The sequence below is a fragment of the Carex rostrata genome, chromosome 2, assembly GCF_964058835.1.
Source record: "Carex rostrata chromosome 2, lpCarRost1.2, whole genome shotgun sequence".
NCBI lineage: Eukaryota > Viridiplantae > Streptophyta > Magnoliopsida > Poales > Cyperaceae > Carex > Carex rostrata.
This window is the reverse complement of record NC_135919.1, coordinates 2,310,312-2,338,141: the sequence shown is the minus strand read 5'-3', so window position 1 is coordinate 2,338,141 and position 27,830 is coordinate 2,310,312.

Here is a 27,830-nt window from a genome sequence, read left to right as displayed (position 1 = left end):
TGCCGTTCCAAAAAGCAGCCCACTTTAAGAAAAGCTTCATCTACATAAAAAAAAACAACTCAAATATCGGTACTAACCAAGAGTGAACGTTGTGAGATCTGACCACCTTAAAAAAAACTATAACATAGAACTATCAGCTAAAAAAAGTAACGGCCAAGTCAGCTTTGGCTGACTTCTACTGGTCATGTACACAAAACTGCCACAAGGATAAGAAATAAGACGTGCAACAAAAAAATGATATATTGTGAAAGAAACTTATCTTATAAGCAAAACCGCAATGACGTCATGGTTGTTGGAAGCGTGTCGTTCCAAGAAAGCAGCCCACTTCAAAAAAACTCCCTCTACATAAACAAAAAAAACAACTCAAATATCAGTACTAACCAAAAGTGAACGTTGTGAGATCTGACGACCTTAAAAAAAACAATAACATATACGTATCAGCTCAAAAAAGTAACGACCAAGTCAGCTTTGGCTGACATCTACCGGTAATGTACGCAAAACAGCCACAAGGCGAAGAAATAAGCCGTGCAACAAAAAAAGAAAATATATATTGTTAAAGAAACTTATCTCACAAGCAAAACCGCAATGAAGTCATGGTTGTTGCATGCGTGCCATTCCAAGAAAGCAGCTCACTTAAAAAAAACTCCATCTACATAAAGAAAAAAACAACTAAAATATCGGTACTAACCAAGAGTTAACGTTGTGAGATCTGAGCACCTTAAAAAAAAAACTATAACATAGACCTATCAGCTCAAAAAAGTAACGGCCAAGTCAGCTTTGGCTGATTTCTACCGGTCATGTACACAAAACAACAACAAGGAGGAGACATAAGACGAGCAACAAAAAAATGATATATTGTGAAGGAAACTTATCTTACAAGCGATACCGCAATGAACTCATGGTTGTTGGATGCGTGCCGTTCTAACAAAGTAGTCCACTTCAAGAAAAACACCATCTACAAAAAAAAAATACAACTCAAATATCGGTACTAACCAAGAGTGAAGGTTGTGAGATCTGACCAACTTAAAAAAAAACTATAACTTAGACCTATCAGCTCAAAAAAGTAACAGCCAAGGCAGTTTTAGCTGACTTCTACCGGTCATGTACACAAAACAGCCACAAGGATAAGAAATAAGACGTGCAACAAAAAAATGATATATTTTGAAAGAAACTTATCTTATAAGCAAAACCGCAAAACCGCAATGACGTCATGGTTGTTGGATGCGTGCCGTTCCAAGAAAACAGTCCACTTTAAAAAAAGCTCTATCTACAAAAAGAAAATACAACTCAAATATTGGTACTAACCAAGAGTTAACGTTGTGAGATCTGAGCACCTTAAAAAAAAAAAAAACTATAACATAGACCTATCAGCTCAAAAAAGTAACGGCCAAGTCAGCTTTGGCTAATTTCTATCGGTCATGTTCACAAAACATCCACAAGGAGAAGACATAAGACAAGCAACAAAATAAAGGATATATTGCGAAGTAAACTTTTCTTACAAGCGATACCACAATGAACTCATGATTGTTGGATGCGTGCCGTTCCAAGAAAGTAGTCCACATCAAGAAAAGCTCCATCTACAAAAAAAAATACAACTCAAATATCGGTACTAACCAAGAGTGAAAGTTGTGAGATCTGACCAACTTAAAAAAAAAACTATAACTTAGACCGATCAGCTCAAAAAAGTAACGGCCAAGTCAGCTTTGGCTGACTTCTACCGGTTATGTACACAAAACAACCACTAGAATAAGAAATAAGGCGTGTAACAAAAAAAATGATATATTATGAAAGAAACTTATCTTATAAGCAAAACCGCAATGAACTCATGGTTGTTGGATGCGTGCCGTTCCAAGAAAGCAGCCCACTTCAAGAAAAGCTCCATCTACAAATGAAAAATACAACTCAAATATCGGTACTAACCAAGAGTGAAGGTTGTGAGACCTGACCAACTTAAAAAAAAAAACTATAACTTAGACCGATGAGCTCAAAAAAGTAACGGCCAAGTCAGCTTTGGCTGACTTCTACCGGTTATGTACACAAAACAACCACAAGGAGAAGACATAAGACGAGCAACAAAAAAAAGATATATTATGAAGGAAACTTATCTTACAAACGATACCGCAATGAACTCATGGTTGTTGGATGCGTGCCGTCCAAAAAAGCAGCCTACTTCAAGGAAAACTCCATCTACAAAAAAATACAACTCAAATATCGGTACTAACCAAGAGTGAAGGTTGTGAGATCTGACCAACTTAAAAAAAATATAACTTAGACCTATCAGCCGAAAAAGGTAACGGCGAAGTCAACTTTGGTTGACTTTTGCCGGTCATGTACACAAAACAACCACAAGGAGAATACATAAGACGAGCAACAAAAAAAAAGATATATTATGAAGAAAATTTATCTTACAAGCGATACCGCAGTGAACTCATGGTTGTTGGATGCGTGCCGTTCCAAGAAAGCAGTCCACTACAAGAAAAACACCATTTACAAAAAAAATACAACTGAAATATCGGTACTAACCAAGAGTGAAGGTTGTGAGATCTGACCAACTTAAAAAATATATAACTTAGACCTATAAGCTCAAAAAAGTAACGGCCAAGGCAGCTTTAGCTGACTTCTACCGGTCATGTACACAAAGCAGCCACAAGGATAAGAAATAAGACGTGCAACAAAAAAAGGATATATTCTGAAAGAAACTTATCTTATAAGCAAAACCGCAATGATGTCATGGTTGTTGGATGCGTGCTGTTTTCCAAGAAAACAGTCCACTTCAAGGAAAACTCCATCTACAAAAAAAAATACAACTCAAATATCAGTACTAAGCAAGAGTGAAGGTAGTGAGATCTGACCAACTTAAAAAAAAACTATAACAAAGACCTATCAGCTCAAAAAAGTAACGGCCAAGTCAGCTTTAGCTCACATCTACCGGTTATGTACACAAAACAGTTACAAGGATAAGAAATAAGAAGTGCAACAAAAAAAATATATATTATGAAGGAAACTTATCTTACAAGCGATACCGCAATGAACTCATGGTTGTTGGATGCGTGCCGTTCTAAGAAAACAGTCCACTTCAAGAAAAGCTCCATCTACAAAAGAAAAAAAAATCTCAAATATCGGTACTAACCAAGAGTGAAGGTTGTGAGATCTGACCAACTTAAAAAAAAAACTATAACCTAGACCTATCAGCCTAAAAAATTACCGGCCAAGTCAGCTTTGGCTGACTTCTACCAGTCATGTACACAAAACAGCCTCAAGGAGAAGACATAAGACAAGCAACAAAAAAAAGGATATATTGTGAAGAAAACTTATCTTACAAGCGATACCGCCTTCAATTGGTGTGTTTTATCTTGCCATCTGGAAACACGACTACAGTTCTCCAAACACCTACAATTGAAGCGTTGTATTTGGCTTGTAAATGCTCTATTATCTTGCTTTATGGAGACATTACTTGAGTGCTCCAAACACCTTCAATTGGAGGGTTGTATTAGGCTTCTAAATCCCCTATTATCTTGCCATATGTAGACAAGACAATGGTGCTCCAGACACCTTCAGTTGGAGTTTTGTATTAGGGTTGTAAATGCCCTATTATATTGCTATATGGAGACACTACTAGACTGCTCCAAACACCTTCAATTAGAGTGTTGCATTAGGGTTGTAAATTCCCTATTATCTTGCCATCTTGAGACAATACTAGAGTGCTCCAGACACCTTCATTTGGAGTGTTGTATTAGGGTTATAAATGCCTTTTTATCTTGCTATTTGGAGACATTACTAAAGTGATCCAAACAACTTAAATTTGTGTCTTGTATTAGGGTTGTAAATCCCCTATTATCTTGCCAATTGGAGACACTACTCGAGTCCTCCAAATACCTTCAATTAGAGTGTTGCATTAGGGTTATAAATGCCCTATTATCTAGCCATATAGAGACACAACTTGAGTACTACAAACACCTTCATTTGGAGTTTTCTATTAGGGTTGTAAATGCTCAATTATCTTGCAATCTGAAAAAATTACTAGGGTGCCCCAAACACCTTCAATGGGAGTGTTGTATTAGGGTTGTAAATGCCTTGTTATCTTGCCATCTGGAGACATGACTAGAGTGCTCCAAACACCTTCAATTCAAGTGTTGTATTTGTCTTGTAATAGCCCTTTTAAATTGCCATTGGAGACACGACTATAGTGCTCCAAACACCTTCAATTGGAGTGTTGTTTTAGGGTTTTAAATAACCTATTATCTTGCTATATGGACACACTAAGTGCTCCAAACACCTTCAATTGGAGAATTATATTAGGGTTGTAAATGCCCTATTTTTTTGACATCCGGAGACACTACTAGAGTGCTCCAAACACCATCAATTGTAGTGTTGTATTTGATTTGTAAATGCCCTATTATGTTGCAATCCAGAGAACTACTAGAGTGCTCCAAACACCTTCAATTTGAGTGTTGTATTAGGGCTGTAAATGCCCAATTATCTTGCCAACTAGAGACACTACTAGTGTGCTCCAAACACATTAAATTGGAATGTTGTATTTGGCATGTAACTACCCTATTATATTGCCATCTGGGGGCACTTCTAGAGTGCTCCAAAAACCTTCAATTGGAGTGTTGGATTAGGGTCGTAAATACCCTATTATCTTTATATTAAGAGACACTACAAGACTGCTCCTACCTTCAATAGGAGTGTTGCATTAGGGTTGTACATACCCTAATATAATGCCATAAAGACACACTACTAGGGTACTACAAACACCTTAAATTTGAGTGTTGCATTAGGATTGTAGATGCCCTATTATCCTGCCACCTAGAAACACTACTAGAGTGCTCCAGAAACTTTCAATTGGAGTGTTGTATCAGGGTTGTAAATGCCTTATTATCTTGCCATATAGAGACACGCCTAGAGTGCTCGAAACACCTTCAATTGGAGTGGTGTACTAGGGTTGTAAATGCCCTATTATCTTGCTATCTAGAGACACTATATGTGTGCTCCAAACAACTTCAATTTGTGTGTTGTATTAGGGTTGTAATTACCCTATTATGTTGCCATCTGGAGACACGACTACAGTGCTCCAAACACCTACAATTGAAGTGTTGTAATTGGCTTGTAAATGCTCTATTATCTTGCTATTTGGAGACATTACTTGAGTGCTCCAAACACCTTCAATTGGAGGGTTGTATTAGCGTTCTAAATGCCATATGATCTTGCCATATGGAGACAAGACAATGTTGCTCCAAACACCTTCAATTGGGGTGTTGTATTTGGCTTCTAAATGACACTACTAGACTGCACCAAACACCTTCAATTAGAGTGTTGTATTAGGGTTGTAAATGCTCTATTATCTTGCCATCTCGAGACAATACTAGAGTGCTCCAGACACCTTCATTTGGAGTGTTGTATTAGGGTTGTAAATCCCCTATTATCTCGCCAATTGGAGACACTACTCGAGTGCTCCAAATACCTTCAATTAGAATGTTGCATTAGGGTTATATGCCATATTATCTAGACAGATAGAGACACTACTAAAGTACTACAAACACCTTCAATTGGAGTGTTGTATTAGGGTTGGAAATGCCCTATTATCTTGCAATCTGAAAAAATTATTAGGCTGCTCCAAAGACCTTCAATGGGAGTGTTGTATTTGGGTTTTAAATGCCTTGTTATCTTGCCATCTGGAGACATGACTAGAGTGCTCCAAACACCTTCAATTGAAGTGTTGTATTTGGCTTGTAATAATCGTATTATATTGCCATTTGGAGAAACGACTAGACTGCTCCAAACACCTTCAATTGGAGTGTTGTTTTAGGGTTTTAAATACCCTATTATCTTGCTATATGAAGGCACTACTAGAGTGCTCCAGACACCTTCATTTGGAGTGTTGTATTAGGGTTATAAATGCCTTATTATATTGCTATTTGGAAACATTACTAAAGTGATCCAAAGAACTTGAATTTGTGTGTTGTAATAGGGTTGTAAATCCCCTATTATCTTGCCAATAGGAGACACTACTCGAGTACTCCAAATACCTTCAATTAGAGTGTTGCATTAGGGTTATAAATGCCCTATTATCTAGCCATATAGAGACACAACTTGAGTACTACAAACACCTTCATTTGGAGTTTTCTATTAGGGTTGTAAATGCCCAATTATCTTGCAATCTGAAAAAATTACTAGGGTCATCCAAACACCTTCGAAGGGAGTGTTGTTTTAGGGTTGTAATTGCCTTGTAATCTTGTCATCCAGCAACATGACTAGACTAGAGTGCTCCAAACACCTTCAATTGAAGTGTTGTATTTGGCTTGTAATAGCCCTATTATATTGCCATTTGGAGACACGACTAGAGTGCTCCAAACACCTTCAATTGGAGTGTTGTTTTAGGGTTTTAAATACCCTATTATCTTGCTATATGGAGGTACTACTAGAGTGCTCCAAACACCTTCAATTGGAGTGTTATATTAGGGTTGTAAATGCCCTATTTTTTTTTTCCATCTGGAGACACTACTAGAGTGCTCCAAACATCCTCAAATGTAGTGTTGTATTTGACTTGTAAATGCCCTATTATGTTGCAATCCGGAGAACTACTAGAATGCTCCAAAAAACTTCAATTGGTATGTTGTATTAGTGTTGTAAATGCCCTATTAGATTGCCATTTGGAGACACGACTAGAGTACTCGAAACACCTTCAATTGGAGTGTCGTATTAGGGTTGTAAATGCTCTATTATCTTGCCATCTCGAGACAATACTAGAGTGCTCCAGACACCTTCATTTGGAGTGTTGTATTAGGGTTGTAAATCCCCTATTATCTTGCCAATTGGAGACACTACTCGAGTGCTCCAAATACCTTCAATTAGAGTGTTGCATTAGGGTTATAAATGCCCTATTATCTAGCCATATAGAGACACAACTTGAGTACTACAAACACCTTCATTTGGAGTTTTCTATTAGGGTTGTAAATAACCAATTATCTTGCAATCTGAAAAAATTACTAGGGTCATCCAAACACCTTCGAAGGGAGTGTTGTTTTAGGGTTGTAATTGCCTTGTAATCTTGTCATCCAGCAACATGACTAGACTAGAGTGCTCCAAACACCTTCAATTGAAATGTTGTATTTGGCTTGTAATAGCCCTATTATATTGCCATTTGGAGACACGACTAGAGTGCTCCAAACACCTTCAATTGGAGTGTTGTTTTAGGGTTTTAAATACCCTATTATCTTGCTATATGGAGGTACTACTAGAGTGCTCTAAACACCTTCAATTGGAGTGTTATATTAGGGTTGTAAATGCCCTATTTTTTTTGCCATCTGGAGACACTACTAGAGTGCTCCAAACATCCTCAAATGTAGTGTTGTATTTGACTTGTAAATGCCCTATTATGTTGCAATCCGGAGAACTACTAGAATGCTCCAAAAAACTTCAATTGGTATGTTGTATTAGTGTTGTAAAATGCCCTATTAGATTGCCATTTGGAGACACGACTAGAGTACTCGAAACACATTCAATTGGAATGTTGTATTTGGCATGTAACTACCCTATTATATTGTCATCTGGGGCCACTTCTTGAGTGCTCCAAAAACCTTCAATTGGAGTGTTGGATTAGGGTTGTAAATACCCCATTATCATTCCATTAAGAGACACTACAAAACTGCTCCTAATACCTTCAATAGGACTGTTGTATTAGGGTTGTACATGCCCTAATATAATGTCATAAAGAGACACTACTAGGGTACTACAAACACCTTAAGTTTGAGTGTTGCATTAGGATTGTAGTTGCCCAATTATCTTGCCATCTGGAAACACTACTGGAGTGCTCCAGAAACTTACAATTGGAGTGTTGTATCAGGGTTGTAAATACCGTATTATCTTGCCATATAGAGACACGCCTAGAGTGCTCGAAACACCTGCAATTGGAGTGGTGTATTAGGGTTGTAAATGCCCTATTATCTTGCTATCTGGAGACACTATATGTGTGCTCCAAACAACTTCAATTTGTGTGTTGTATTGGGGTTGTAATTACCCTATTATCTTGCCATCTGGAGACACGACTACAGTGCTCCAAACACCTGCAATTGAAGTGTTGTAATTGTCTTGTAAATGCTCTATTATCTTGCTATCTGGAGACATTACTTGAATGCTCCAAACACCTTCAATTGGAGGGTTGTATTAGCGTTCTAAATGCCATATCATCTTGCCATATGGAGACAAGACAATGGTGCTCCAAACACCTTCAATTGGGGTGTTGTATTGGCTTCTAAATGCCGTGTTATTTTTGCTATATGTAGACACTACTAGACTGCACCAAAGACCTTCAATTAGAGTGTTGTATTAGGGTTGTAAATGCTCTATTATCTTGGCATCTCGAGACAATACTAGAGTGCTCCAGACACCTTCATTTGGAGTGTTGTATTAGGGTTGTAAATCCCCTATTATCTCGCCAATTGGAGACACTACTCGAATGCTCCAAATACGTTCAATTAGAATGTTGCATTAGGGTTATAAATGCTCTATTATCATGCCTGATAGAGACACTACTAGAGTACTACAAACACCTTCAATTGGAGTGTTGTATTAGGGTTGTAAATGCCCTATTATCTTGCAATCTGAAAAAATTACTAGAGTGCTCCTAACACATTCAATGGGAGTGTTGTATTAGGGTTGTAAATGCCTTGTTATCTTGCCATCTGGAGACATGACTAGAGTGCTCCAAACACCTTCAATTGAAGTGTTGTATTGGGCTTGTAATAGCCCTTTTATATTGTCATTTGGAGACACGACTAGAGTGCTCCAAAACACCTTCAATTGGAGTGTTGTTTTAGTGTTTAAATACCCTATTATCTTGCTATATGGAGGCACTACTAGTGTGCTCCAAACACCCTCAATTGTAGTGTTGTATTTGACTTGTAAATGCCCTATTATGTTGCAATCCGGAGACCTACTAGAGTGCTCCAAACACCTTCAATTGGAGTGTTGTAAATGCCCAATTATCTTGCCATCTAGAGACACGACTAGAGTGCTCCAGACACCTTCAGTTAGAGTGTTGTATTAGGGTTGTAAATGCCCTATTATATTGCTATATGGAGACACTACTCGACTGCTCCAAACACTTTCAATTGGAGTGTTGCATTAGGGTAGTAAATGCCCTATTATCTTTCTATTTGGAGACATTACTCAAGTGATCCAAACAACTTAAATTTGTGTGTTGTATTAGGGCTGTAAATCCCCTATTATCTTGCCAATTAGAGACACTACTCGAGTGCTCCAAATACCTTCAATTAGAGTGTTGCATTACGGTTATAAATGCCCTATTATCTAGCCACTACTAGAGTACTGCAAAAACCTTCAATTGGAGTGTTCTATTAGGGTTGTAAATGCCCTATTATCTTGCAATCTGAAAAAATTACTATGGTGCTCCTAACACCTTCAATGGGAGTGTTGTATTAGGGTTGTAAATGCCTTCTTATCTTGCCATCTGGAGACATGACTAGAGTGCTCCAAACACCTTCAATTGAAGTGTTGTATTTGGCTTGTAATAGCCCTTTTATATTGTCATTTGGAGACACGACTAGAGTGCTCCAAAACACCTTCAATTGGAGTGTTGTTTTAGGGTTTTAAATACCCTATTATCATGCTATATGGAGGCACTACTAGTGTGCTCCAAACACCCTCAATTGTAGTGTTGTATTTGACTTGTAAATGCCCTATTATGTTGCAATCCGGAGACCTACTAGAGTGCTCCAAACACCTTCAATTGGAGTGTTGTAAATGCCCAATTATCTTGCCATCTAGAGACACGACTAGAGTGCTCCAGACACCTTCAGTTGGAGTGTTGTATTAGGGTTGTAAATGCCCTATTATATTGCTATATGGAGACACTACTCGACTGCTCCAAACACTTTCAATTGGAGTGTTGCATTAGGGTAGTAAATGCCCTATTATCTTTCTATTTGGAGACATTACTCAAGTGATCCAAACAACTTAAATTTGTGTGTTGTATTAAGGGTTGTAAATCCCCTATTATCTTGCCAATTAGAGACACTACTCGAGTGCTCCAAATATGTTCAATTAGAGTGTGGCATTACGGTTATAAATGTCATATTACCTAGCCACTACTAGAGTACTGCAAACACCTTCAATTGGAGTGTTCTATTAGGGTTGTAAATGCCCTATTATCTAGCAATCTAAAAAAAATTACTAGGGTGCTCCTAATACCTTCAATGGGAGTTTTGTATTAGGGTTGTAAATGCCTTGTTATCTTGCCATCTGGAGACATGACTAGAGTGCTCCAAACACCTTCAATTGAAGTGTTGTATTTGGCTTGTAATAGCCTTTTTATATTGTCATTTGGAGACACAACTAGAGTGCTCCAAACACCTTCAATTGGAGTGTTGTTTTAGCGTTTTAAATACCCTATTATCTTGCTATATGGAGGCACTACTAGTGTGCTCCAAACACCCTCAATTGTAGTGTTGTATTTGACTTGTAAAGGCCCTATTATGTTGCAATCCGGAGACCTACTAGAGTGCTCCAAACACCTTCAATTGGAGTGTTGTATTAGGGTTGTAAATGCCCAATTATCTTGTCATCTAGAGACACGACTAGAGTGCTCCAGACACCTTCAGTTGGAGTGTTGTATTAGGGTTGTAAATGCCCTATTATATTGCTATATTGAGACACTACTCGACTGCTCCAAACACATTAAATTGGAGTGTTGTATTTGTCATGTAACTACCCTATTATATTGCCATCTGGGGGCACTTCTAGAGTGCTCCAAAAATCTTCTATTGGAGTGTTGGATTAGGGTTGTAAATACCCTATTATATTTCGATTTAGAGACACTACAAGACTGCTCCAAATACCTTCAATAGGAGTGTTGCATTAGGGTTGTACATGCCCTAATATAATGCCATAAAGAGATACTACTAGGGTACTACAAACACCTTAAATATGAGTGTTGCATTAGGATTGTAGATGCCCTATTATCTTGCCATATGGAAACAATACTGGAGTGCTCCAGAAAATTTCAATTGGAGTGTTGTATGAGGGTTGTAAATGCCTTATTATCTTGTCATATAGAGACACACTTAGAGTGCTCGAAACACATTCAATTGGAGTGGTGTATTAGGGTTGTAAATACCCTATTATCTTGCCATCTGGAGACACTATATGTGTGCTCCAAACAACTTCATTCTGTGTGTTGTATTGGGGTTGTAATTACCCTATTATCTTGCCATCTGGAGACACGACTAGAGTGCTCCAAACACCTACAATTGAAGTGTTCTATTTGGCTTGTAAATGCTCTATTATCTTTCTATATGGAGACACTACTAGACTGCTCCAAACACCTTCAATTGGAGTGTTGTATTAGGGTGGTAAATGCTCTATTATCTTGCCATCTCGAGACAATACTAGAGTGCTCCAGACACCTTCATTTGGAGTGTTATATTAGGGTTATAAATGCCCTATTATCTTGCCATTTGGAGACATTACTAAAGTGATCCAAACAACTTAAATTAGTGTGTTGTATTAGGGTTGTAAATCCCCTATTATCTTGCCAATTGGAGACACTACTCGAGTGCTACAAATACATTCAATTAGAGGGTTGCATTAGGGTTTTAAATACCCTATTATCTTGCTATATGGAGGCACTACTAGAGTGCTCCAAACACCTTCAATTGGAGTGTTGTTATATTAGGGTTGTAAATGCCCTATTTTTTTGTCATCTGGAGACACTACTAGAGTGCTCCAAACACCCTCAATTGTAGTATTGTATTTGACTTGTAAATGCCCTATTATGTTGCAATCTGGAGAACTACTAGAGTACTTCAAACACCTTCAATTGGAGTGTTGTATTAGGACTATAAATGTCCAATTATCTTGCCAACTAGAGACACTACTAGTGTGCTCCAGACACATTAAATTGGAATGTTGCCATCTGGGGGCACTTCTAGAGTGCTCCAAAAACCTTCAATTGGAGTGTTGGATTAGGGTTGTAAATACCCTATTATATTTCCATTTAGAGACACTACAGGACTGCTCCTAATACCTTCAATAGGAGTGTTACATTAGGGTTGTACATGCCCTAATATAATGCCATTAAGAGACAATACTAGGGTACTACAAACACCTTAATTTTGAGTGTTGCATTAGGATTGTAGATGCCCTATTATCTTGCCATCTTGAAACACTACTGGAGTGCTCCAGAAACTTTCAATTGGAGTGTTGTATCAGGGTTTTAAATGCCTTATTATCTTGCCATATAGAGACGCCTAGAGTGCTCGAAACACCGTCAATTGGAGTGGTGTATTAGGGTTGTAAATGCCCTATTATCATGCCATCTGGAGACACTATATGTGTGCTCCAAACAACTTCAATTGGTGTGTTGTATTGGGGTTGTAATTACCCAATTATTTTGCCATCTGGAGACACGACTACAGTGCTCCAAACACCTACAATTGAAGTGTTGTATTTGGCTTGTAAATGCTCTATTATTTTGCTATCTAGAGACATTACTTGAGTGCTCCAACAACCTTCAATTGGAGGGTTGTATTAGGGTTCTAAATGCCCTATTATCTTGCCATATGGAGACAAGACAATGGTGCTCCAAACACCTTCAATTGGATTATTGTATTTGGCTTCTCAATGCCCCATAATTTTGCTATATGGAGACACTACTAGACTGCTCCAAATACCTTCAATTGGAGTGTTGTATTAGGGTTGTAAATGCTCTATTATCTTGTCATCTCGAGACAATACTAGACTGCTCCAGACTCCTTCATTTGGAGTGTTGTATTCGGGTTATAAATGCGCTATTATCTTGCCATTTCGAGACCTTACTAAAGTGATCCAAACAACTTAAATTAGTGTGTTGTATTGGGGTTGTAAATCCCCTATTATCTTGCCAATTAGAGACACTACTCGAGTGCTCTCAATACCTTCAATTAGAGTGTTGCATTAGGGTGATAGAGGCCCTATTATCTAGCTATATAGAGACACTACTAGAGTGCTAGAAACACCTTCAATTGGAGTGTTGTATTAGGGTTGCAAATGCCCTACTATGTTGCAATCTAGAGACATTACTAGGGTGCTCCAAACACCTTTAATTGGAGTGTTGTGTTAGGGTTGTAAATGCCCTATTATCTTGCCATCTGCAGACACTATAAGAGTGCCCCTAACACCTTCAATTGGAGTGTTATATTACGGTTGTGAATGCCATATTATCTTGCCAAATCGAGACACTACTAGAGTTTTCCAAATAACTTCAATTGGAGTGTTGTATTAGGATTGTAAATATCTTATTATCTTGCCATCTGGAGACAATATAACAGTGCCCCTAACACCTTCAATGGGAGTGTTGTATTAGGGTTGTAAATGCCTTATTATCTTGCCATCTGGAGACACGACTACAGTGCTCGAAACACCTTCAATTGGAGTGTTGTATTAGGGTTTTAAATGCCCTATTAACTTGTTATCTGGAGGCACTACTAGAGTGCTCCAAACATCTTCAAATGGAGTGTTGTATTAGGGTTGTAAATACCCTATTTTATTGCCATTTGGAGACATTACTAGAGTGATCCAAACAACTTAAATTGGTGTGTTGTATTAGAGTTGTATATCTCCTATTATCTTGCCATTTGGAGACACTACTCGAGTGCTCCCAATACCTTCAATTAGAGTGTTGCATCAGGGTTGTAAATGCCCTATTAGATTGCCACTTAGAGACACTACACGAGTGCTCCAAATACCTTCAATCGGAGTGTTGCACTAGGGTTGTAAATGCCCTATTATCTAGCTATATAGAGACACTACTAGAGTGCAACAAACAGCTTCAATTGGAGTGCTGTATTAGGGTTGTAAATGCCCTATTATCTTGCCATCTAGAGACACTACTATAGTGTTCCCAACACCTTAAATTGGAGTGTTGTATTTGGCATGTAACTACCCTATTATAATGCCCTTTGGAGGCACTTCTAGAGTGCTCCAAACACCTTCAATTGGCAATTGGAGTACTGTATTAGGGTTGTAAATGCCCTATTATCTTGCCATCTCGAGACACGACTATAGTGCCCCAAATACCTTCAATTGGAGTGTTGTATTTGGATTGTAAATGCCCTATTATCTTGCTATCTGGAGACACTACTAGACTGCTCCAAACACCTTCAATTGGAGTGTTGCATTAGGGTTGTATATGCCCTATTCTCTTGCCATCTCGAAACAATACCATAGTGCTTCAGACAACATCATTTGGAGTGTTGTATTAGGGTTATAAATGCCCTACTATCTTGTCATTTGGATACATTACTAAAGTGATCCAAACAACTTAAATTGGTGCGTTGTATTAGGGTTGTAAATATCTTATTATCTTGCCATCTGGAGACACTATAATAGTGCCCCTAACACCTTCAATTGGAGTGTTATATTACGGTTGTGAATGCCATATTATCTTATCAAATAGAGACACAACTAGAGTTCTCCAAATAACTTCAATTGGAGTGTTGTATTAGGGTTGTAAATGCTCTATTATCTTGCTATCTGGAGACACTACTCGAGTACACTGTACAACTTAAATTTGAGTGTTGTTTTAGGCTTGTAAATGCTCCATTATCTTTCCATTTGGAGACACTACTAGACTGCTCCAAAATACCTTCAATGGGAGTGTTGCATTAGGGTTGTAAATGTCCTCTTATCTTGCCATCTGGAGACACGACTACAGTGCTCCAAACACCTTCAATTTAAGTGTTGTATTTGGCTTGTAAATGTCCTTTTATCTTGCTATCTGGAGACATTACTAGGGTACTCCAAACACCATCAATTGGGGTGTTGTATTATGGTTGTAAATACCTTATTATCTTGCCATCTGGAGACACTACTAGAGTACTCCAAACACCTTCAATTGGAGGGTTGTATTAGGGTTGTAAATGCCCTATTATCTTGCCATATGGAGACAAGACAATGGTGCTCCAAACACCTTCAATTGGGGTGTTGTATTGGCTTCTAAATGCCGTGTTAGTTTTGCTATATGGAGACACTACTAGACTGCACCAAAGACCTTCAATTAGAGTGTTGTATTAGGGTTGTAAATGCTCTATTATCTTGCCATCACGAGACAATACTAGAGTGCTCCAGACACATTCAGTTCGAGGGTTGTATTAGGGTTGTAAATGCCCTATTATATTGCCATATAGAGACACGACTAGAGTGCTCCAAACACCTTCAATTGAAGTGTTGTATGAGGGATGTAAATGCCCTATTATCTTGCCATCTGGTGAAATTACTAGGGTGCTCTAAACACCTTCAATTCGAGTGTTGTATTTAATTTGGTTGTAAATGCTCTATTATCTTGGCATCTAGAGACAAGACTAGAGTGCTGCAAACACCTTTAATTGGAGTGTTGTATTAGGGTTGTAAATGCCCTTTTATTTTGCTATCTGGAGACACTGTAAGAGTGCTCCTAACACCTTCAATTCGAGTGTTATATTACGGTTGTAAATGTCATATTATCTTGCCAAATAGAGACACTACTAGAGTGCTCCAGACACCTTCATTTGGAGTGTTGTATTAGGGTTATAAATGCCCTATTATCTTGCCATTTGGAGACATTACTAAAGTGATCCAAACAACTTAAATTGGTGTGTTGTATTAGGGTTGTAAATCCCCTATTATATTGCCATTTGGAGACATTACTCGAGTGCTCCCAACACCTTCAATTAGAGTGTTGCATCAGGGTTGTAAATGCCTTATTAGATTGCCATTTAGAGACACTACACGAGTGCTCCAAATACCTTCAATTGGAGTGTTGGGTTGTAAATGCCCTATTATCTTGCCATCTCGAGACTCTACTAGAGTGCTCCAGACACCTTCAGTTGGAGTGTTGTATTAGAGTTGTAAATTATTATATTGCCATATAGAGACACGACTTGAGTGCTCCAAACACCTTCAATTGGAGTGTTGTATTAGGGTTGTAAATGTCCAATTATCTTGCCAAATAGAGACACTACTAGAGTTCTCCAAATAACTTCAATTGGAGTGTTGTATTAGGGTTGTAAATGTCCTATTATCTTGCCATCTGGAGACACTACTGGAGTGCCCTATACAACTTAAATTTGAGTGTTGTTTTATGGTTGCAAATGCTCTATTATCTTTCCATTTGGAGACACTACTAGACTGCTCCAAAATACTTTCAATGGGAGTGTTGCATTAGGGTTGTAAATGTCATATTATTTTGCCATAAAGAGACACTACTAGGGTATTACAAACACCTTAAATTGGTGCTCGCAATACATAAACCGTTCTTTTTTGTTTTCGCTAATGGAAGTGTTTATTTATATAGACCTTTTGAATGATGTGATCTGGTAGTGCAAAAATTTTGTGTTGAGTCCTAACTCCATACTACCTGACATTATAGAGTTTTAAATTGTTCGCTAATGAATTGATCACAATGGACGATGTAGGTGATATAATTAATGGATGGATTGGGAGAATCAGACTATAAAAAAATATGCGTGTATGCGTGTGTGTGTGTCACCCGTATACGTGTCTTGTGCGCATGCGTAAGCATACTCGTTGAAAAACCCTTGTCTATAAAAACTTTATTGTATCTTCGGATAAAATATCATTTTGATCTATCATACATAAATCGCATCGTACTTGTGTTAAAATACAAATTAACTAAATGAAAATCACTATCCATGTACCTGAAATACCCGTACATGCATACCTGAGATAAACACCACAACCCTAATTAATTCTCGCTATCCTCGAACAAACACTAGACAACCCGAGCCTTGTTTTTTCATAAGATAAATGGATTATTGTTTTTGCACTAACTATAATTTTGGTCAGCTGTTGAGATATCTCAGGGATGCACACTTGTACCAATGTTGTCTTTGGGCAACACTATTATGAAAATGTCTCAATCATTTGGATTTTGACTATGGTCTAATTAATTATTTACATTTATTACAGGTCAAAATATGCCGATCTCAGGAAAACTCATTCAAATTAATTTGGAAAGTGATTTTGACTTATTGCTTGATGTGCATAATTTACTTTGGAATAAACAGTTTCAGAGAAAATTGACGTGGTTTGCCAATTGTGTATTTGAACGATGAAAGTTCAAATATAATTATTGTTAAATTTATGGTCAACGATCGCATTGGGTTGGTTTTGACATTAGGTAATGGGATTGCTATCTTATTGTTATTTGTAATAACCAGGTGGAATGGTGGGAGTTAGATGACGATAAGTTCAAATCTAGAAAATTTGTGATATCTGGATCCGGTTAGTTGCAATTAAGTGTGAATTATGGTGAACTAACTTATGAGAACTTTCAAATTAAAGACTGCAAGTTTAGTTAGAAGACTATGATAGATTTAATTACCTGTCTAGATTAATTTGATCCATTAGAACTTTATAAAATAAAAATTATATGCGGTTACAATTGAATGTTTACCGCTACATAAGGCCACACATAAGGCTATTCCAAGAATTTTTTTTTCTTTTGTTTTTGGTAACTGAAGATTATATGAAATTGGACATTTAGTATCTCTAGTACCACACATAAGGCTACACCAACTATTTATTGAAGATTATATACAGAATAAATCACACACGAAATTAAATCTGCTGTTATTCCTTTGGGATACAACATCGTCTTGATCTATCATACATAAATCGCATTGAACTTGTGTTAAAACAAAATTTCGACTAAACAAAAATCACTATTTATGTGCCCGAAATACATAAACCTTTTCTTTTATTTTCTCCAATTGACAGGTTCATTTTTATAGACCTTTTGAATGGCGTGATCAGGTAGCGCCAAAATTCTACGTTGAACCCTGACTTTGTACTCACTGACATTAGAGAATTCTAACATGTTGATAGTGAATTGATCACAATAGACGATTTAGTTGATATAGTTAATGGTTGGATTTGTGAAATCATAATAGAACAAATCATTCGTGTATGCGTGTGTGTCACCCGTATATGTGTCCTGGGTGCATGCATATGCGTACACATTGGGAAGCACACTTGTGTATAAAAACTTTGTTGTATCTTCAAATACAACATCGTTTCGATCTATCATACATAAACCGCATCAAACTTGTGTTAAAATAAAATTTCGACTAAACAAAAATCGCTATCCATGTGCCCAAAATACATAAATTGTTCTCTTTTGTTTTTGCCAATTAACACGTCTAATTTTATATACCTTTTGAATGATGTGATCAATTAGCGCCAAAATTCTACACTAAGCCCTGACTCTCTATTTATTGACATTAGAGATTTCTACCTTGTTGCTAGTGAATTGATCATAATGGACGATGTAGTGGATATAGTTAATGGTTGGATTGTGAAAATCATACTAGAAAAAATTATTCATGTATGTCGTATATGTGTTATATGCGCATGCATATGCATACACGTTGAGAAGCACACTTCTGTATACAAGTTTTGTTGTGTCTTCGAATACAACATCGTTTTGATCTATCATACATAAACCATATCGAACTTGTGTTAAAACAAAATTTCGACTAAACAAAAATCGCTATCCATTTGCCCAAAATACATAAACCATTATTTTTTGTTTTCGCCAATGAAAGCGTCTATTTTTATAGACCTTTTGAATGGCATGATCAAGTAGCGTAAAAATTTTGCGTTGAGTCCTAACTCCCTACTACTTGACATTACAGAGTTCTAACTTGTTGGCTAGTGAAATTATCACAATAGATGATGTAAGTGATATAGTTAATGGTTGGATTAGGAGAATCAAACTATCAAAAAATCATGCGTGTATGCGTGTGTGTGTCATCCGTATACGTGTCTTGTGCGCATGCGTAGGCGTGTGAGAGAAGTAGAGTGGTAACGTGGTAAGAGAGATGTAGGCCGTAAAAGCTTCTTTGCTCAACCAACAATTTATGAATACTTTGTAAATGGATCAGCATAAGCTCCTTGAAACATCCATATTTATATTTCAGTATATTCCAGTCAAGCAATAATTTATTGTTGATTTCTCTTGAATTAAAAAAAAAATCTTGCAATTGGGTGTCTAATAAAAAGTAGAGAAGGGTTCAAATGTCTTAATTTTTCTGTGTCTTCATCATGCCTTCATTTTTACTTTTATAATAACAAAAAATTTAAAATTTATTTGTCAAAATAAAACAATTAGATGTGGTATATATGATTTTCTCTACATGTACATAAAAAAAAGTATAACTTTTTAATTTTGGTTTTATATAAATCAATAACTTGAAAAATCAACGTTCATAATTTGTCCACATCAATGTATTTTTGCAAGCATTTGATGCTAATCAAAACAATATGAAAATGTTGTGATCTACATAGAGAAAATAATATGTATCATATCTAACGGTTTTATTTTAACATATGAGTTTTAAATTTTATGTTATTATAGTTCTAAAAAAAGATATGACCGAGATAAAAAAAAGTAAAGACATTTGAACTCTCTTCTAATAAGTAGTATGTTTAAATTTATTATGCCCCTTAGGCTTGTGTTTCTTTTATTTAGTAGTACTACACTGTTTAATTTTTTCTAGTTGTTGTTGTTTTAAGAAATTAAACACATAAACATTTATTTTAAGCCAACTACCTCATTAAGTGACTTATAAATTTCTTACATTTTTGTACCAAATTCTGAATTACTAAAAGAAATAAAATTTTGATCCTCCATGTTTGATTGTGGCAAAAAGGGTGCTAAAGGGTGGAATAAGGATTTAGTCCTTAGTTTATTCCAACCAACGAGCATTAATTGAGCCAGACTAAAATGACATAAGCCGATCTTTAGGCCGGCCTAAAGTAAACCACTTTACATGGTGGTTTAATTTTATTGCACGTCATGACCTAACTCGAATGATTATAATAATATATTATTAGTATATAATTATATAATTAATATCTTATATTGTTAATATATTAAATAATTATTATAATAAGATTATATAATTAGTATCTTTTAATTAATAATAATAATAATTATTATTATTATATAATTATATAATTAATATGTTATATTGTTAATATATTAAATAATGAGTTGGGCTACATCGCTAAGTAAAGCGAGTGTTTTACTTCACGTCTACACATCAATTTCAAAGTTCAAAACGTCGATTCGAACCATTAATGTTGATCTCCATATTAAATTGTGCTTGTAGACCAAATTTTACATTTTTTAAAAAGTAAAATGTGGAGACCGAATTGGAGATTCGGTCCTTGTGATTTTTGTAAAAAAACAAAACTACTCATGCTGCTTTATTAAAATTAATTTTATTAATTATGATTTATAAAAAAAAATTCTGGGGTATAGCTCTATTATCACGAGAAAATCTATTATATTCCTCATAATTAAAAATCTAGCCAAATGTACTGTAAAATTATATATTAATATAGTTGCATGTATCCTAAAATTATTATTTTATTTTTTTAAGAAAAAAATACATGCGTTGAAGCTAAAAAAATAATGCTATTAATTTTATTTATAAATATTTTCAATTAATTTGGTACAATTTTTTTTCGTCTACAATTCATTCAAGACAATATTGCGTTAAGTGCATTTAGTAAAAAAGATTATTCGTCACACATATATAATGAATAACCACACACTTTCCTCGTGCATGCACTTTTTATTTCATTGCACAATTTTCACTCCCTTCTCACTAACTACTATAAATATCAAATGAGAAAAATTAATTGCTTGTAAGTTTAAAAAAGCATTCTAAGTAAAAGAATTTAAATAATATTGAATTACAAGTGAATTTAAAATAACTCATATAATATTTAGATGTTAGATATAAGAGAAAATCAATTATCTATAATAATAATATAAAATATTAGACATTCGACTAATATATTACATTTCACTAATAACTATGCAAGTAAGAATAATTTGTGTACTTCTTTTACTTTATTACAACAATAAGGTAGCAATCACATTGCCTAATGACAAAACCAACCCAAATGTCATCGTTGGCTATAAATTTAACAAGTATTATATTTGAACTTTAATCGTTCAAATACACAATTGGTATATCATGACTTGTTTCCTCAGTTGCAGATAACTCTCTCAATTTTCTCTGAAACCTTTTACTACCGATATAACTTACGCATATCAAGCACCATGTCAAAATCACTTTCCAAATTAATTTGAATGTGTTTGTCGGAGTATTTTATCGACATACTTTGACTTGCAATAAATATAAATAATTAAATAGACTATAGTGAAAAATCAAATGGATGAGATATTTTCATAACAGTGTGGCCCAAACACAACATTAGTACAAGTGCGCATCCCCTGAGATATTTCACCAGTTGGTCAAAATTAGACACAATAAATATATTGACTGAGATCCATTTATCTCATATTAACTTAGTGAATTTAATGCATGCGTAAGAGTTTCAAATAAAAAAAATAATATAAATAGGACCCTTTTTTTTAAATTATCTGATATATGGCAAAATTCTGTAATAAAAGACTTTATGTAAGTTACTGTTATATGACAAAATTTTGTAAGTTACTGTTTTTTACTCATCCTATACACTTTTGCCTCTACATAATATTCAACTTTGAGATTCGTGCAGAACGTCTTTGAACGGTTGAGATTTTTCAAAATGTCACGCAAAATATGAGATATATATGCGAATTCTGTCTGAGACACTACTATTCCATCGTAATAAAAAATAAAATAAAAAGCAAAGATGAAATTAAGAATAAAATAGCAAAATATGAGATATATCAGAGGATGCGAATTCTGACACGACTATTCCACCGTAAAAAAAAGAAGAAGAAGAAATTAAGAATAAAATAGAAAAATATGAGATATATCAGACGATTCGAATTATGTGAGAGATCACTATTCCACCGTAAAAAAATAAATGAAAAGGAAACAAGAAATTAAGAATAAAATAGCAAAATGTGAGATATATCAGAGGATTCAAATTCTGTGAGGGACACCACTATTTCACCGTAAAATAATAATAAAATAAAAATGAAAGAAGGAATTAAGAATAAAATAGCAAAATATGAGATATATCATAAGATATGAATTCTGTCAGAAACACCACTATTCCACCGTAAAAAATAGAAATAAAAAGGAAAGATGAAATTAAGATAAAATAGATATGGAACAATCCTTCTAAATCAGCTCACAGTTGGAGGAACTTGATGAGTACTAGTTTTTACAATAGTTTGAGATAAGAAAAATGAGATGTTAGATCGAAAGTGTGCCAAACAAGTTAAAATGTTGCTCCATGCTTGCTGTGAATGGAGTTTACTGAATTTTCAAATGAAAGAATGGAAACGAAGGAGGTTTACTTAAAACAAATTAAAGGCGGTAATGTAGAATGTATAGAGTAAAATTGTTACATCTCTGTTAATAATCTGATTTGTGATCAATTCACTAGCCTTAGAACTCTCAAGGAGTAGGGAGTAGGGAGTCAGAGCTAGCAGAGTTTTGATGCGACGTGACCTGATCATGCCATTCTAAACGGTGTTTTTTTTTTAATTTTAAAGAAAACCTCAACTGGATATGATATTCGGTTGCCAAAAAGAAAAATATTATCTCAAATATCGTGAAATAATTACTCCTATTTGAGTTAGACGGGACTGTTCCATCTAAATTCAAAGAGACGTCACAGTTCAAGTAAAAAAGGAAAGAAATATGAGAAGGTGATAATTTTTTTTATTTCTTCTATGGAATTGAATTTTTTTTTATTCATTCTATGGAACTGAAATCTTTTTCGATTTCTTCTATGGAATTAAATTGTTTTTGGTTCTTTCTATGGGATTGAAATTTTTTATGATTCCTTCTATGTAATTGAATTTTTTTCTAATTCTTCTATGAAATTGATTTTTTTTTATTTCTTCAGAGTTTTGGTCCGACGCGACCTGATCACGCCATTCTAAACGGTGTCTTTTTTTAATTTTAAAGAAAACCTCCAATTGTAACCGAATATAATCTTGGATTGCCAAAAAGAAAAAATAAATAAATAGTTGGTGTATCATGTGTGTATATATACACTGATTAAATAATATAATTAAAAAAAACAGCTCACTCATAATTAATTGTCTTCCTCTAAAAAAATAATTAATTGTCAAAATAAATTATAGAGTAATTTAGTTATTTGTAGTATAATATTTATTTATTTGTATGGTAAATATATAATTGTAGATCAGTAACTTGGAGTAAATGATCTACAAATAAATAACGATGCAATGTACGTTAATGCATATTTTCTCATTCCAGGAGTCAATGTTTTATCAACGAGCATTAATTGAGCCGGATTAAAATGATATAAGTCGATCTTTAGGCCGGCCTAAATTAAACCACTTCACATGGTGGTTTAATTTTATTGCACATCATGGCCTAACTTGAATGATTATAATAATATATTATTAGTATATAATTAATATATTATTATTAATAATTATTATTAGTATATAATTATATAATTAATATCTTATATTGTTAATATATTAAATAATGAGTTGGGCTACATTGCTAAGTAAAGCGAGTGTTTTACTTCACGTCTACACATCAATTTCAAAGTTCAAAACGTCGATCCGAACCATTAAAGTTGATCTCCATATTAAATTGTGCTTGTAGACCAAATTTTACATTTTTTAAAAAGTAAAATGTGGAGACCGAATTGGAGATTCGGTCCTTGTGATTTTTGTAAAAAAAAAAAGTAATCGTGCTGCTTTGCTAAAATTAATTTTATTAATTATGGTTTATAAAAAAATTCTGGGGTATAACTCTATTATCACGAGAAAATTTATTATATTCCTCATAATTAAAAATCTAGCCAAATATACTGTAAAATTATGAGTAAAGCTAATATACACTTAAGTGTACCAAGTGTACCGTACACTTAACCTTAGGGACGTCAGATTTCTTTAAAAGTCGTGTTACCACGACTTTTAAAGAATCTACACGACTTTTAAAGAAATTTGACTGTCATAAAGTTAAGTGTACGGTACACTTAAGTGTATATTAGCTTTACTCGTAAAATTATATATTAATATAGTTGCATGTATCCTAAAATTATTATTTTATTTTTTTTAAGAAAAAAAATACATGCGTTGAAGCTAAAAATAATGCTATTAATTTTATTTATAAATATTTTCAATTAATTAGGTACAATTTTTTTTCGTCTACAATTCATTCAAGACAATATTGCGTTAAGTGCATTTAGTAAAAAAGATTATCCGTCACACATATACAATGAATAACCACACACTTACTTTCCTCCTGCATGCACTTTTTATTTCATTGCACAATTTTCAATCCCTTCTCACTAACTAGTTTAACTACTATAAATATCAAATGAGAAAAATTAATTGCTTGTAAGTTTAAAAAAACATTCTAAATAAAAGAATTTAAATAATATTGAATCACCATTGAATTTAAAATAACTCATATAATATTTAGATGTTAGATATAAGAAAAAATCAATTATCTATAATAATAATATAAAATATTAGACATTCGACTAATATATTACATTTCACTAATAACAACTATGCAAGTAAGAATTATTTGTGTATTTCTTTTACTTTATTAAATCCTTTTTATTAGACAAGATAATTGAAAAAACAAACTAAAAAAATTGAACCTTCCAATCACGCATTTGTCTGGGTCAAAATAGACCCGCTTTGTCTCTGATCGCAACTCGGGTCCAAACTCACGACTCATGATCAATTTACAGAAAAAATGATCAAATGCTTCAAGTGGTGTATATTTGGTTGTGCCATATTAGTAGAGTATCCTTCTCTTTTTTTATGGATAGTGTAATTCGAGTCTTCATTGAAAATGAGGCCAAAAATATTTTTATTTTACAGCTCTTAAAGCTGAGTGTGCTGGAAAACACGGGTGCTGGTGCTGGTGCTTTTATTGAGGAATCAACAATCCCATGGTGCTTTTATTGAGGAATCAACAATCCCAACTACTACCCTGAGAACTGGAGATGGATCCATAGATGTAAAGGGGCCTTTACTGAATCAGTGCAGGCATGATACCTACCCAAACACACTGGATTGCATCTTGGTGATTGAGCTAGCTCAACTGACAGGTCTCTGACGGTAATTACTTGTTATGTTTTCTTGTTTATGGGATGTTAAGGTTGGAAAAGGTACTGTAAAGGAAGTATAATTTATAACTCATTTACATTTTTATCTTCCAGGTTCTTTTACTAGTGGAGAAGGCTGAGCATGGTCTCTTTTATTTTACAGCTTTACATTTTTCTAGGTAATAATAACTTCTCATAGAGAAACTGTAATAGCTTGTACTTGCATGTTTGGTAAAAAGCTTGGAGTTGCATGTTTGAACTTTGAATTGGGTAAGTTTTCTATGGTTCTTAGTACACTGTAGCCTTGACATATGAATGTTTGACTTGGATATGTTTTGTATGTTTCTTACTTCTTAGTACACTTTCAATATGAATGCAAATGCATCTATCCTGGATTTGTAGTATTAAACTTGTTTTATAAATGAAGATGCAAACAAATATTAATATATGCACGCACCATACACTAACTTATAAAGGAAAAATACAAAAGTAAATAAATAAAGGGACCTCTATGCATAGGTACATAGTGAACATAGTGATACCCTTTCTGACTTAGATACATATATAGTTATTTCCTTTGACTTACAGGATTTTTCCATATATCAGCGCACTCCTGAAATTTATTTATAGGTCTCTGATCCCGGAAAATATTCACAAACAAACTCTTTTTCGGCCATAATTTCTTCATACAAAATCCGAATCCAACAAAACTAGTGTTGTAAATAACGGTATGCGGTCGTCGGACGGATAGAATATCGCCAAGCAATTAATCGAAAATAATTAGAAATAATCAGCCATAATCGATTAATTAGTCGAAAAAATCTATGACGATTTGATCACCGCCAACAACTTGTCGGTTTAAAACGGACATTTTTTACAACACTGGACCAAACTAACCCATGTAGCAGCATAAGCTTTTACAGCCTGCATATCTCTAATTCAGTGTGTCAGAGAAGTAGAGTGGTGAGGTGGTAAGAGATTATGAATACTTCTTGTGTAAAAGCTTGTACAGCCTGCATATCTTCTTGTGTAAAAGCTTCTTTGCTCAGCCGACAATTTATGAATACTTTGTAAATGGATCAGTATAAGTTCCTTCAAACATCCATATTTATATTTCAGTATATTCCGCTCAAGCAGTAATTTCAGTATATCCCGCATCTTAGCTTTGCACAATCATTGAAGCACCCTGAACTGTTGGATCTCGGCGCGAATGAAATATTTCAAAATACCGCACGAATCTCAAATCTAGAAACAAATCCCATCGCTGATCGAATCCAATGCCTACTGACAGGGTGGGGTCCTCTTTCAGCGGCATGATACTTGAAATTAGATAAATCGGCGTTGCACGAATATTGACGCTCTATTCACCCTATTTAATAAATCAGGCGATGATCTTAAAGCTGCTGAATTTAATAAATGGCGCATCTGCACTTCTGCTGAATTTAATAAATCAGGCGATGATCTTAAAGCTGCTGAATACTTCAAAATCCCATAGCGCAGCCCTTGCAAAATAGCCTGCAGGCCCCCTGCGGTATTCCAAATCCAATTCCAGGCCCCTAGGAGGTCCATTTTTGCCATACAGACCCTAGGATTTGCCCATATTTCAACGCACTCCTCCTAAAACTTATAAATAGTTCCCTGAGCCCTGAAAATATTCACAAACAAACCCTTTTCGGCCATAACTTCTTCATACAAAATCCGAATCCAACCAAACTTGGACCAAACTAACCCTTATGTCAAGATACACTCAAATACAATATACCCAAATGCAAACTCTCTCCACATCAATTCTTATAATTCTTTTTTTTGACAATCTTTGCAGAGGCTGCGAAGTCGTGAGGGGGAATCGAACTCTCGACCTTTCGGTACAACAACTCTAGGACATTTTCCTAGCCAATTGTGCTACCTCCCCTTTCGAATTCTTATAATTCATTCCCCTTTTTCAACCCTAAAATATAAATAAAATGGAGAATTTAACGTGCCTACTTACGCATTGATAGAATAGGATACCAAGTTTCCTATATATGTCGCATATGCATCATATTCAAATCTTGGAATGAACGGGTTGTTCAGTGGATCTGACCCATCTTTTATGTAATTAACGACGGGGCTTGCGCCCGTCGGGAGTTAAGCGTCCCCACAATCAATCAACTCTCTCGACAACTAATAATGAACAATAGGCCATCGAGGATGAACCCCAAGGAGCAAAAATGTCCAAAACTTCAGTCTTTCTCAAGTATCTCATCTCCCACATTCAAAAATACGAAAACAGGCAGGCAAAACACTTGTGAGTTTGGCGTATTAATTTTCGCACCCGACAACGTGCAGAAAAAACTCTTGGTGCCATTATTAATATATAGATTAAACATGTTCATACATAAGTTTTTCAATTCCATACAAAAATGTATAGATATTCTAAAATATTTAAACTAAAATGAAAAAAAGAAGCAATGACTAAACCAAACAAAATATAAACCATACTTGAACTATTATAATTCGGTCGGTTCGGTTTAGTCGGTTTTGAAAAGTCTAAACCGAACCACACCATTTATACCGAAATAATTCAAAAATTCAACCGAACCGACCCATTTAAACCAAAAAATTGAACCATTTAAACCGGAATTTAACCGAACCGTCTGAACACCCCTAATCTCGCTTATTACTTCATGCTGCTGCTAGTTATATGTTCTAAAAGTTATCTTATGTTAATTATTTTTACATATTATGTTTATGAATTGGATGTTATATGT